At 31.7% G+C, this 15,112-nt stretch overlaps 1 protein-coding gene across 1 annotated transcript in view; it reads left to right on the top strand.

Annotated features, from left to right (window-relative positions):
* Window positions 1-15,112, top strand: part of loaf (lost and found) — a 179,704-nt gene that overhangs the window by 38,582 nt on the left and 126,010 nt on the right. The window contains exon 2 of the mRNA XM_036360619.2: window positions 6,451-6,521. The gene's annotated coding sequence lies outside the window, so the exon portion shown is untranslated. The remainder of the gene's footprint in view (window positions 1-6,450; window positions 6,522-15,112) is intronic.

Raw genomic sequence — 15,112 nt, 5'->3', positions numbered from 1 at the left:
ATTCCTAACGAAAAACTATCGTGCTCTTTGGTAACTTTAATGATACCGAAGAAGGCTTTCAATCTATATCGGGGTACTTAGCTCAGAACTTTAATACCAAACAATAAAAATGTCACTGTTTTCATCTGAATTTTAAACTCAATAGAAACTAACAACAAAGATTAATATAGCCTTAATAATCGCCCCTCTGTCTATATATCACTTCAAAAGCCCGAGTTTATTAATCTGATGTTAGATTAGGTTAGGTTTATGCTCAGTTCTTAGCAAATGTTTCGGCAATGTGCTACGTTTCAACAAAGGAACAGAGCTAGAGAGGAGAGCGAACAACTATTTTTTTCCCTGCCTCTGTTGGTTACTTACATATTTGTGCTCTCTAGCTATAGGAGCTTAATCGAACTTGCCACAAGAGGAAACAGCCTGAATTGGTAGTTTTCAGTTACTCAGTTATTATAATTTCGTGGATACATTGTGACTATGAAAATCGAAATTCCGAGTTGATACTCTTTTTCTTGCATACAATATATGGCAGACAATATCACATACGTATTTATTCTTGATAGAGCAGTTAGTAATATATTATCTTAATCAGATCTCTACATATATTAACAATATTTGTAATATAGATTGGCTGACGACCCAAAAAAATTGCAATCATAAGAGGTTTCCCCGGGTGAACAATTTTGTATTGAACCGTTCAAAAATGTGTTGTCTTTGATGATTATAAAGCCATTTCTCTTCACGTAAAGTGTGGGAGTCTATAGCGAAGAACGGCTCCGATGTTATTGCCTTGGTTACCGCAGCTGCTTTCACCAAAAGGTCGGCAAGCAATGCTGTTAAGCATTTTTATGTAGTGACAATACGTTCCCTGTAATAGCTTCTCTCTAGAATAAACTCTGCATTCGACTGCTAATGGCGTATACCTCAGCTCGAAAAATGCTTTTCAAATTTAATTTAATTTAATTTTTATTAATTATTTTTTACTAAAACCAAAATTGAAAATTCGTTTTTTTAGTTGCGATCGCAATAGTAATACAAAATCACAGTGATTTAAAAATAGCAATAACTGAAATCACATATTTTGAATATACACAATATCGCGCAACACTACTAGGCACTTTCACTCCACTGAGTGTTAGGGCTCTCAGTGTGAGAAGAGATCTACTTGCAGTGAATGAGAAGGCTTATATAAACATTAAATGATAGAAAGAAACCAATTATTTGTAACACTGTCAAAAAATCACTTCGTGCACATAAGGTTTTTAAACTTATTATGCCATAATCCTCTTGAGCAGTAATTAAATAAAAAAAATTTTTAAATAAAATAGCAAACTGACGCCTAAAAATATGCTTAGATAGGTGCCAGCAGTAGAAGCATCAGCATATGACTTCATTTGCTGCAATGTTTTGGTCACTTTGGGTTTCAATTTTCCACATATTTCTAATACACACATGTCCACCCATTCCAGAATTGTCATATGCAATTTCTATCTCGGTTAAAAATCTGTGCTTGCAATTTTCTCATCAACATTCTAGTTCTAATTACTACTAACGGTAACGATACTTCATATGCACTACCCTTTCAATTATCAACAGTTTCATTTTTTTCTCATATTTGTGATTTTAATGTAAAATTTTATCTCGGAAATACAATGGCCATTTCAGAAGTCGTAGTGTTGCCAAATGGAATTCTACTCTTCAAAGGTTTCTCCGGTTTTTTATTGACTTTCCACTTGATTAGCAGTACAAATGCAAATGACTTTTCAATTTGCACATAAATATGCGCAAATGCATATACGTATGTAAATGTATATATATATCTTTTTGTATGTGTGTATATATGCATGGCATAACAAAATTGTAGATGCATAAACAATGGCTACAAAAGCAGAGACAACAAACAGTAACTGCATTTCCATTTCACTCCTTTTGTGAAAGTAATTTGAGCACAGAAAATCATTTAAATGCCATTGAAATATTGCATGTAGAAAACTACGTTAGGTTAGGTTTTTGTCAGTGTGTTTGGCAGTTGACAGTCACTGCTAAATTTGCTGAGCGTAAAGAGAATATATTTGGTTATTATTTTAAGCAGGAAGCAAGTTCTTACTGTCGGTACTTCTTCAAGTAAATACAGTCAGTGGACAGAAAATTATGAAATAGTCAACAATTTTCAATAACCCTGGCAACCCTTTAAAAAAGTATTAACTCCGACAATAATAAATCTAAATCCTTTAAGTTTGATACCCATATTATAGTTACCCATTTATATAATAACTAGCTTTTACCCGCGGCTTCGCTCGCATCGAATCCATCAAATAAATAACTGATATCATTATAGTAGATATGGATCCATATAAAGAATATATTTTATATATATTCCAATTCTTAGTTATGAAATTACGACGACGCGTAATTCTTACTTCTGCATCATTAATTCTTCTTGCCTGCAATTGTTCTTGCGTTTCCGTTGCTCTTCTAGCTTCCTGCTGCTAAGCTTGTCTTTTCGAACGTACTCGTGCCTGATGAGAAGTTTCAGCTGCTCTCAAAACACGTTGTCGATCTGCTTGCTGTTGCCTTCTCAGCTCTGCTTGAACTTCACTTTCTTTATTTCGTGTAACTTTAGCCTTACGCACCGGCGTAGAATTTCTTGACAGCGCCGATTTCCGCTTTCGAGGCATTTTTATATTTAATAAGAGTAACTAATAATATTTGTGTTATTTCTCTGATTTACGTTTTTTATACATTTATGTTTTCTTTCATTTTTAATTTTTTCGACAAACAATCATTTCTGCCAAACTTTTGTTTTTCAATTTCAAAATTTTCAAATTTATTTTCCAAACATATATAATCTTCCAAAATAATTTTTTTAATAATCCGTAAAAAATTTATAAATTTTGTAATAAAAAGTATCCTATGTTCATTCTGACACCTCTAAGAGTATATGTACAAAATTTCATGATGATCTGTTAAGTAGTTTTTGCGTGAAAGCTTAACAAACAAACGGACTTTCGCATTTATAATATTAGTATAGATTTAGTTGTTTAAAAATTAAAACTGGTGGCAGCACTTTTAAAATTTTGTTAAGCAAAATTAGCTTGATTTCAAATTGAATGAAAATGTTTAAACAAGTGCCAAGCATCCTCAAAAAAATTAGAACAGGCTCTACAGCTTACAGCTTTTTAAGAAAGAAAAGAAATCAAACCTTGAAGTACTCAAATAAGTCTTAATAAGACCGTTAAAGTCCTTTAAAAGAATAGAATAATACCCAAATGCGGGTGTGACGATCTATAAGTAGTTCGTAAAGGGCACCAGAAGAGCTCGACATCTTTCTAAAAGTGAACATCTATTTTTAAACTAAACCTATCGTCTATTCCTCAATGGGTTTTAGGAGAGGTAAAGTGTTTTCCCTAAAAGTACTGGAGTCAAATCTCTGGGGCACAGAGTACAAGTATGTCTTATATTTTTTTTAATCATTTGGGTCTAGGCTAATCACTAATAGAGTCCTTAAGTATCAGATATGTTGAGTATAGAATAATAGTGTCATTTATTCTTCAGTACATTTTAAAATCCAAAAAACTCACTGCATAATATTAGTATAGAATCTAATATCTGTTGAAACTATGCAAAAAAGGCCAATTAAACTTTTTTAAGGCCAATTAAACTTTCTAAAGTCACTGCATGGTGAAAAGCAAAGTTTTGATGATACCTTTTTTTAACTGGAGAAATTTTGGCCTTAATTCAGAGACCCATTTAGGAGCAATTATATTGAGTATAAACTTATTTCATCTTCGATGACTTACTAGTTTTTGGGGCAACAACATGTTTCTCGTTGATGGCCTAAATTCTTTCCTTACTCTTGCCGCATCCATTATTAGATATTCTCTAATTTTTATCCTCAATTCAAAGCATCCCGACTTTTCGCTATATGGACTTCCTCAACACTCTCAGACCGTAAACCAATTTTAAAAATGAATTAAAAGCTCTCATTGGATATGTAGCGCGGAAGTAGGCAGGCAGCACGAGTGCATGTAAATAAAAAAGAGAGAGCAGAAAAAGAATTAAACGAGAATAAAAAAGTGGGCAAATTGTTGGCACCGTCCAAATGGAGCACTGAAATGTTGAAATTACTAATTAAACTATGAAACAATTTTGCAATTGCAAACAAATAGCAAACAACAACAATAATAATAACAGCAAACAACAGCAAACGCAGTAACGTGAGTAAAAACTTTTGCCAACAACAATGGCAAACAACTGTGGCTTGTTGTATTTGTTGTTTACATATTTTAACGATTTTGTGGAGCTTTTGAGCGGCTGAAGTTGAAAGTTGTAACCGATGCTAAGCGGTTGGGCGAGCGGGAGCGAAAGAGATGGTCAGAGAATGAGGGACAAAGAGAAGGAGCTGGCAAGTTAAAGCAGTAAGGCAGGAAAAGTGAGTTCAAATAGTTTTTTAAAATGGTTGCAGGCAACGATTAATGTTGGCCTTGTTGTTGTTCTTGTTTACTACACTGTGCCCTTAGCCAACAGGCTACTGAGTTGCCGAGATTTAATTTAATTTATTTTTGTTTAAGTTTGGTTTTTCTGCTATTTTCTTAAGTGAGTGCACAGAGAGAGAGAGAGAGAGAGAGAGAGAGAGAGAAAAAGAGAACTAAATGTATTTTAAAAGCAAATTTTTGGAGAAATGTAGTAATATGATAAAAATATAAATGTAAAAAACTATATAAAGAAACTGTAAGCCTAAAACTAAGAGCTTGCTGATAGATGCAAAACTAGACTGTTTACTAATTTCTAAATTTGTAAATGTTGCCACATTTTATAATTTAATTTTTTAGTTATTTACCTTTTTTTGGTCTCGTATTTCTATACAGAAAGAATATATCAATCAAATTGCTATTTTTATAATTTTTAAAAATGCTGATGCTGCCCCCTTTTACTATTGTATTTTATAAACTTTTTTAACTCGTATTACATTTTTTCTATCATGTATTTAATTTTATTTTATGTAAGTACTACTTTTTATATATAATTTTAATTTTTATAATATTAAAAAATATTGATGCTGCCACCTTTTACTATTTTATAAACTTTTTATGCCTTTTGTTAATTTTTTTTGGAATTTAATTAATGTGAGTACTATTTTATATATTGTTTTGCTATTTTTATATTGTTCAAAATTTTCGATGTTGCCAGCTTTTGCTATTTTTATATCATATTTTCTATTATTTACGTCATTTTACATAGTACTACTTCAGTATTATCTAATTTATTGTTTATGTATATAATAATAATATTGCCACCTTTTAATATTTTAATAAAAATTGTGTGATGGTTAATAAATTGCTTTTTTTTATTTACTTAATTTAGTGTGGTATAAGTAATACTTTATAAATTTTATATATTGTTTTACAATGCTATTTTAATTATTTTTAAAATGATCGATGTTCTCGCCTTTTACTCATGTTTTGCATTATTTATTTTAATTATGTAATTATATTTAGTGTTAATTTATATTGCTATTTTCAAAATTGTTCAAAATGTCCATGTTGGCACCTTTTACTTTAAAAAAATTTTTTTTCTTTTATTTACTTAATATTTTTTGAGTTGCCACCTTGTATAACTTCTAATAAATTTTTTCGTAATATATTTAAATGGACTCACCTAATCATTCAATGTAAACTTGTCAGAGCAATACATGCGCTTTCCTTTAAGTTAGGGCATGACGTATAAGCATAAGAGCTCAATCATTTGTGTTGCCCACGGCGTATGAGTGACATACGATAGTTCAATATCTAATGTATGAAAATAATGTACTACAGAATTACGGTACTTAAATACATATACATATATTATATATATTATTATTTTTATTATACTTGTATATAAACAACTTTAGATGTTTGATTGCAGACTTTTATACTCGACAATAGAAACTTTCTTGCAAAAGTATATGTGGAATAAATTATTATTGTTTTGTTATGAGAACGAATGATATGCGAATAGTGAAGAAGTATTTATAAACGATTACCGGCGACTTGATTGTCGGGCCGGAAGAAAAGTTTCCTATTTTCTCTAACATTTGCGTCAGTTGATTAGTGAAAAAATCATTTGAATAGGAAATTGTTAAAGTTAAATTAAACAGAAACTATTTAATTAAGTGTAATAAATTAATAAAATAGTAAAGTTGAAGAAATAAAATAAAATTTTATAATAGATAAAAATCTAAAATCTTGTTTAGTAGACTATTCATTAGTCTTTCTAGAATAGTTTTAATATAGTCAAATTTCATGCAAAACTGCAGAAAAAGCACACATTTTTAAATATTTTCTGATAGTGCTGCCATGTATAAAAAACCAAACATGTTTTTAAACTTAATAATTATTATATTATATATGCATATATTAATATGAATTTTTATATAATTTTTTTTAAAATAATTTTTATGTTTTTTTGCAGGGTTACCAACCAGCAATCAAGAAAACATAAAAACCAAAATAAGTGCGGCTTCAAAAAAAAAGGACTGAAAAGTAAGGTGAATAAAATAGTTATATTTATTTTCCACTTTTCAAAACGCTACTTTACTACAGGGTTGCCATACTTTTGCATTAATTTTAGAATATTTTATATACTTCAGAATTTTTTTACTATTATATAATTCTACAATACAAAAAATTTTAATTATTTGTAAGCATTTTATTATTATAAGGGTGCCATGAGCTTAAAAGAATATATAATTATAATTTTGTATGATTCAAACTCCCATATATATAACTCAGCTTGACCATATTATAAACGGATCAGGTTGCCGAAAGGATTGCCTCTTAAATCAAAATTAGCTACAGACTTAAATTTTTTCATTTATTAAATTATTGATAAGTTAAAAAAGTTAAAATTAATTAAAAAGCTTAAATAATTAGTATTAAAAAAATAGATTGTTACATATATTATTTCGAAAAACTAAAATATCAGTGTTGCCATATATTTAAAATAAAATTAATTACACATATAACACTCTGTTTGACAATATTATAATAAAAATATAATTAAAATTTTTACAGTTGGCAACCCTTGTTGGTTAACATATACAAATACTACTATTTTTTTACGTATAAAACCATATTTCACAATAGTAGTATATTAAAAAAAAAGTATTCCAAAATAAAACAATAAACATTTTTTAATTGGTAATCCTTTTTGGTGGCCATATATTTTAAATACAATTATTTTCACATAAAACAATATGTTTGAAAATAATATTACATAAAAAATTTGAATTTTAGTAGAAGTTTTCACTTTTTCGAATAAAGTTGTTTTCACATATGTATAACGATATGTTTGACAATAATAATAAATAACAAAATATGTGAAAATTAGAATATTACAAATTTTACAGTTGATAACCTTTTTTGGCTGCCATATATTTATTTTAATTAAAAATATTTTCATATATAGCTTTGAGTTTGATAATAGTAATAAAATAAGAATATAATAAAAGAAATGTGTCAAAATTAAGTTAATAAATTGTTTTTAAATGCCAACCCTTTTGACTTGGTTTACATCATTTAGAGTATTTTTGATAAAAACTAAAAGAATTATTAATTCACGTATGAGTAAAAAGTCTAAGCAGCAAGCATATCTAACTGTAAAGAAAGTCTTTAGACCACATTTGCTCTGCCCTCTTAGAAAAACTCACTGAGCAACCCTACTTGGCTACTTAATATATTTTTCAATTTTTTATATTTACTATATTTTATTAAACGCAAATAATCATATGTCTTTTAATAAACCTTTTTTAATATTCCTGCTGACCACTTTCTGGGAAGGCTATTTGGTGATAATCACTTCATATTGGCAATTTCCTCTGAAAGTAATTTTCATTGCTACTCACAAACATCGTTCAAAAAGCACGAATTTTCTGCAAAATTCTAATAAGTTCAGCATTGATTTGTTGGTGTGTGTGTATTGACTCCAATATTACTACTTAGCACAATCGAATGTCAGTTTGATGCTGTGATTTGCAAGCACTTTCGATAAGACTGATATGAAGGCAAATTGTTTTCAACAGAAATGCACACACACATATGGAATGTATAGATATACATTTATAAATATATATGTATACATATATGGTATATATTAGGGAGGAGCGAAAAAAAATGTTTTTTTTTGCTAAGCCTGGTGGTAAAATCTATAGATTATAAAAAAAGAAAATTTTAAAAATAAAGATTTTATTTCGTAAACAAATTTTTATAAGTGTTCTAGAAGCTGTGGAGAGTCCTCTTTCTGGCCAATTAAAAGTTATAAACTTAAAAAAATTTGTTTTGGTCGTTATTGGAGTTTTAAAAAAAAGTCCTAAACGACAACATGCTTTCCTTAAGCGTTAAAATAAATATTGAGTCAACAGCGGTAATTTTTATATAAATGTAAAGAGTTTAAAATAAAAATTATTTTCTCTTGTCCAAAAAAAATTTTTACTCGAAATTTACTTCAGAACTGAGTGCGCCGCCTCAGGATGTTAAAAAAAAATTTTTACAGTGTTTACCACCAGGCTAAGCAAAAAAAAAATTTTTTTTCGCTCCAGCCTAGTATATATACATATAAGCTTTCCTTTTGAGCAATAGCTCACACACATACATACATGCAAATTTATCTGCTCACATAAACACACACATGCAGTTGCCGAGTTATACGCATACATACATATTATATAGCCTTAGTATATGAGTTGTTGTCAGGCATCGCCACAACATAAAAAAATGCGTGTTTTTATTGTTGCATAATATTCCTGTTGCACTCGTTGCATTCTATACACACGGTGACGTCGCAAGTGGCATTAAAAAGCATTTTAAGAATGACAGCAAAAGTTTTTAAGTATTATTTTGCCGAAACTTTTGTGTATGTCAAAGAAAAGCTAGGAAAAAAGGCAAACAAAGAGTACTGATTGCAAACCGATTTATGTGTCAGGAAAGGGGTCATGAGCTGTAGAGCAAAAAGCGAGTATATTCTTGGCTAAAGGTATAGCGAATTATATGTGGAAATTTAGTTTTTTTTTCATAATTCAGTAAAAAATGGTTTTTGAGTGTTTTCGATGTTGAATTCAATTAAAGTTAGCAAAGACACAAATATGTATGCCTTAGTGAAATCATTATTTTACACGAATACAAAAATATTTTTTGTTTGTTATTAGAACTAAAATCCCACATAAAGTTTTTACCTAAGCCCAACCAATAGCTTGTTTAAACATACCCTTTATTAAGCATTAAAGATAATTGCACAATTTATTATATAACAGAGCAAATAACTAATAAATGAGGCGATTAGTAAAGAATGTTTTGCACACATGTCGTTTTCAAGAAAAAATTAAACTTTTTGTAAAGATAAAAGTTGGTCATTATTTTTTAAAAACTGTTTCGGACAAGTGATCGCCGCAGCTGGCTCGAAAAATTGAAGCTGAGAGACCCAATTTTTAACCACTTTTTGCAGCAATTGGGTTCGTATGTCAGAGAATTCTCCGTCAAAACTTCAACCCTCTCAGGCTTACCCGCGTAGACAAGCGACTTCACATAATCGCATAAAAATTGTTCAGCGGTGTAATATTATACGATCGAGAGAATGCGCTTACTAAAAGTTTCCTTCAATAAATTGATTATTTCGTTGGCTGTATGGCATATAGCGTCTTCTTACTGAAACTCAAGGTTATCCACATCAACATCCTTCAATTGAGACACTAATAGGTCAATAATCATGACTCTATAGCGTTTTCCATTAACTGTGACATTATGGCCGACATTCAAACAAAAGTGAGTTTCATGGCTGAACAAAATTTTCTTGTGAAATTTGGGATCGGTGATCATCTCGTTTTGGTCCCATTCAACAATCAGATGGGCATGCTAGTTTACGAGTTTCTAAGACCAAGCTAAACTAACATTAATTAAGTCTTGAACAATTTGATTTTCTTAGTAGTTTTTAAAACTGTAGTATATATAGAGAGTAAAGTCCCTTTACCTGTTGTCGAAAACTTTGTCTTAATGGAGAGAATGTTGGAATTGCAATTCTATCTTATGATTTAATAATAACATTACTCCATCCAGTCCGGATCCAGTGAACTATTTGCCCTTAATAATGCTGGCCTCTCCCTGGTTGTAAGGATTCTAACAGACCATTGTATTATCGGAGTCCACACACTATGGTTGAGAATCTTACCGGATGCAAGCTGTAGAAGCTGTATGGAAGAAGATGAGGTCGAAACAGTTAAACACTTCTTTCTTGATTGTTCCGCGTTTGCGATATCAAGGTTTAAACACTTGGGAGCTCACAATTTCTGATGTCCCACAGAATTGGTGAAAAAAGAAATTAAATGCCTATACAAATTTGTACTACTTGTATGTTAACCATCAGGCGCTTTGATGACTTATGAGACCGGATACACAAGTTATGTTTTTATGCGTGCACAAAGCACTGGATGCAATAGTCAGTAGTAAAAGGTCAATCGAAAAACGGTCCCATTTGGATAGCTGAGAACGCCGGTTCATTGTGATATTTTAATACTTCTGAGTATTGTTCGATAAACCTTCAAAAATCGGCAATACGCTTTGAGCCTGCCAAAAATTTGTTGAGGGAATTAATATCAATTCCACCAATTTCACCAGTTTTGCCGTATATATGAATACCGAGACATTTCAACCCCAGTCTTGCAAGAACTGGACAATGGAGTACAACTTAACATTCAGCTTCCGACAAGATTTTTAGAACTTCTCCGATTGGAACTTCTGCGTTGTACTACAGATCAGAAGGATCTCGAAGTCGCTCAGGAGCTAGTTATTGACCAGCGTCTGCTAAGCGCACGCAAAGTCAAGAGGCCCAGCGAGAGTAAAACCGAGACTTAGCTCGTTCGTAATCCGATGTAACTCGGACTCGGATTCCCTATCGCAGAAAACTATTCTTCCAAGCTTCCCTTCGAGTTTCGACCCATCGGTGAAAAAGTTCACTGAGCCTCTTCTCCAGCGACTTGGCCCCTTCCACACATCCCTCGTCGGTAACTTAGTTACTAACATGGTCTATTATTTTCTAATATAACGCTGTAGTTATACTTATTTGGGGAGCAAACAGTTTTTCAGTTCAGGGTTATTCTGATATTAATCGAGCTCCTGTATGGACTTGTTTTTGATAGTACTAGAGAGTATATCAGGGAAATTGTGCGTACTTTGAAGAAGTTTGCAGCACTAAAGCCAGTTGCGGATATAAGCACACTCCGAAGAGCCCATTATAAAATGTTTTCACCTTAAGTGGACTTTTGCCTATGATTTCTGCAGAATTTTTCGCGAAAAATTTTTTTCGTGTCTATAAAAATGCTTATCATCTGCCTGAGTCATAGGTACAAGTAAGAAGAAGAGAATGAGGGCAGTGAGCACTTACGCATTAGTGAGAGGACGGAGAAATAAAGCGAGAAGCGTGCATACAGGAGTTTACCACTGCTTTATATAGGAGCTTAAGTTTAACAAGGATGTCTATTTAAGATATCGAGAGTACACACACACACACATACATACATGTGTGCACAGATTATTTGCGCCATTAAGATTACATATCGGAGTCGTCCATCTATTGACTCCGCAATTTAAAGAGTTTCCTGCCAACGACAACATGGCTGCAGTCAACAGCAGACCTTAGCGATAGTACAACAACAACAACAATAACGTTAGCAATACCATTCGAATCTTCTATTAAACTGCAAATTTTATCAGCTATAAAAATCGCAAACGCAATTGAACGCGTGCACATGCGACTAGTTGAATGCCTAAAGACGGACACACACACACATACACTCACATACTTGGTGTGTTCCGTTAATACATTTAATAGCTTGCTGCTGCCGCTTACAGCTTACTGCTGAAACCGTTATCGTCTCTTAGCCTCGGCTAAAATTGAGTTGTGCGCCGGAAACGGAAGTAATTGACCCGCATGTACCCCAGGGGAGTTTGGCGAGCAGAAAATGTTGAAGCAAAAGAAACGCTTTATGATGGCTCATTGCTTAGTTTGTGGCGGAAGCGTGTGCCAGACACGCATGCTGCTCATATTTTCTATTAATACCAGTTTGGTGTTGTTGTGGTTGCTGTTTTTATTGATTATGCCTCAGCATAGCCGTTCGATTTGCTTCAATATCCTCATTATTTATTTCATCTTGCTTTCGCTTCATTTTATTATTTACCATTACAATATCTCCACACCAATTGCCAGCCCATCGGCTTGACTCACTTGCTAGTCCTTGCGGTGCCCCCTAGCACCGTAGCATTTATGTGTTTCCAATTTAGAGGCAAACCATTTACTGACAAGACTTCGTTGGCCTCAACTATAGCGGCGTGTCTTCAGCTTAACTCATTTTCTACTCGGTTTTTTCTTTTGCTTCAGCCGCTGCTGCTCTGCTGTACTATATGTGTGTTACTCACATGTGTGTGTGTGCGTTTGTTTTTGTGGGCGAGCAACTGACCCAATTTCGTATTTAATTAAATTTCACTATTTATACCCGGGCGTAATGGACGGGCACCAAGGTACTATAATTTTATTCTTAAGCTATGTATATAGTTATTGTACATATATAGTAAATAAAGAATATATATATAGTGATATAAGTCTGTCTTTCTCTATCTTAAAAAGTATCATCCTTTAAGGAATAACTCGATTAAAAATTGCTATATATGGCGAAAAATATTATAAATAAGAAAAATTGTTTAACTTCGGCTGCTTCGAAGCTGTAATACCCTTCACAGGTGCACTTCTCATAGCATAAAACGGTATAAAAAAAACTTTTTTTGATTTTAATCGATCAGTTTGTGCGGCAGCTATGTGCTATAGTAGTCTGATCTAAATAATTTCTTCGGAGACTATACTATTGGATTGGATAACAGTTTATGTGAAATTTCGTGAAGATACCTCCTTAGATAAAAAAGTTTGCCATAAAAAGACTTAATTTTGATCAATCAGTTTGTATGACAGCTATGTGCTATAGTGGTCCAATATCAGCGATTCCGACAAATGAGCAGCTTCTTGAGTAGCAATGGGTGTATACAAAATTTCATATCTGATATCTGAAAAACTGAGGGACTAATTCGCGCATATACAGACACGCAGAAGGTCATGTCTAAATCAACTCCGCTTATCATATTGATCATTTATATACATATTATTTATAAGTCTCCGACGTTTTCTTTTGAGTGTTAAAAACTTCGAGGCAAACTTAGTGTATCCTGTTTAGGGTATAATTAATCATAAATTCTAAATTAAACTAAGATATTTTACACATTTTACAATATACTTTAGCTTAGCTATGTCTACAAGAGTATATACGCTTCAGCCTTCTTCACATATCGTTTACTATTCATAGGAAAACTTATCAAATTAATTTGAGGCATTTAAAGGCAACTAAAATTGCTTAGCAGTCTGAAAAATAGAGTCAAATTCAGTGAAATGTTGCTTTTGTTATAAATAACACGAGTATTTAAAAACTTTATTTATTTTATAATTTAGAAAAAAGCTCTGGCAATGAATAGTAAAGCGAAACAGCGTTACCATATCATTTCAATATTGAAATTGTAAACACATTTTAAATGTTTATAGTAAAAGTTTCTAAAGAAATATATTTGAGTAAGTTATATTACAAAAATGAAAGTTAGCAGAAAAAAGGTTGCCACATACTTTATATAATATTATGTACAATAATTGAAAATTTTACAAATAAGTTTAAAAATCTTCCAGTTAGCTTATAAAGACGCATATTAATATTTTTTTATTTAAAACATAATTTGACAGAGTTGCCAGTTGCTTTAATATTTTTAAAAATTTTGTGAGATCAATTGTAAAATTAAAATTTGAAAGATGAGCACGCAATATTTTCAATAGCAGTGTTGCCATCCTTAAAACTTTACAAATAGCATTTACAACTTTGAAATTTGGTTATGCCAATTTTAAAAAAATATGCTGCCACCTAATTCAAAATGAAAAACTGTTTTACTTGGTTTGGAGTTGTGATTAACGCATTATTCCGGAAACTGTTTGTTTCAAATTATAGACATTTATCAATTTCAATACCTATAACATATCTCATTTTATTAAATTTTTTCATTATACCCTGAACAGAGTATATCAAGTTTGCCATGATCTCTGTAAGGCCCAAAGGGAAGCGTTGGATATTTATAAAATATATATCTAAATGATCAGCGCCATGCGCTGACTCGCTTTCACCATGCCCGTCTGTTTATCCGTCTACGCGAACTTGTTTCACAATTTTTGAGATATCGATATGAAATTTTTCACACAAGCCGTTGCATGGAAAACTTGTTTATTTGACAAGATATCTTCAAGAAATTTGGCAAAGATAATTATTTAAGGCATTGCTATAATCTGCGAACATTATGTTCAGATCGAAAATAGAACTTTTTATACTATTTTATAATATAAAAGGGTTAAGTTTTAGAATTTGTAGTACTTTTAATTTTGTCGATATTTTAGTAATAGCTAATTGCGATCAACATGCTGAATGTATTTTTATGTAGTCATATTGGAAACACATAAATATGCATTTAGTATGACATTTACTCCTCCGAAGGATGCACTCACTATTAACTGCCCTACTTTTACAATAACTCGGAATGATCAAAATAGCCTTGGTTTGAATTGTTGAGCTGCTTGGAAAGCTGATTGGACTGTGACCCACTACTGCTAAAGTAAATTTGCGCACACCTATTTACAAAGTGCTATATATGTATATGCAAACATAACAGAGATACTATAAATAAATACAATATATAAATTAATTATATTATATATCATCTATGGTATATACATATACATACCTATTTATGTTTATATACTTGTATACTTAAAAGCTTGAAAATTGCATGAAAATGCATAGTTGACTTGATTGTCTATTGCTGCTACTATGCTTTGTTTGCACTCATTTTTGTTGTTGCTGTTGCTGCTGGTAAAACGGTTTCTTCTTTGATAGTTAGTCGGTTGGCTTGTGCGGTCACTTGGTTCGTTAGCTTGCTGAATGACTAGCGGTGGTGCCTAAGCAGCGCTTGCCAAGCCACACCACATCATCACCATGACACCACACCGCCAT

Source organism: Bactrocera oleae, chromosome 6 (genome assembly GCF_042242935.1).
Source record: "Bactrocera oleae isolate idBacOlea1 chromosome 6, idBacOlea1, whole genome shotgun sequence".
Lineage (NCBI taxonomy): Eukaryota > Metazoa > Arthropoda > Insecta > Diptera > Tephritidae > Bactrocera > Bactrocera oleae.
Note: the sequence above shows the minus strand (reverse complement) of the source record. Positions and strands in the feature narration are given on the sequence as shown.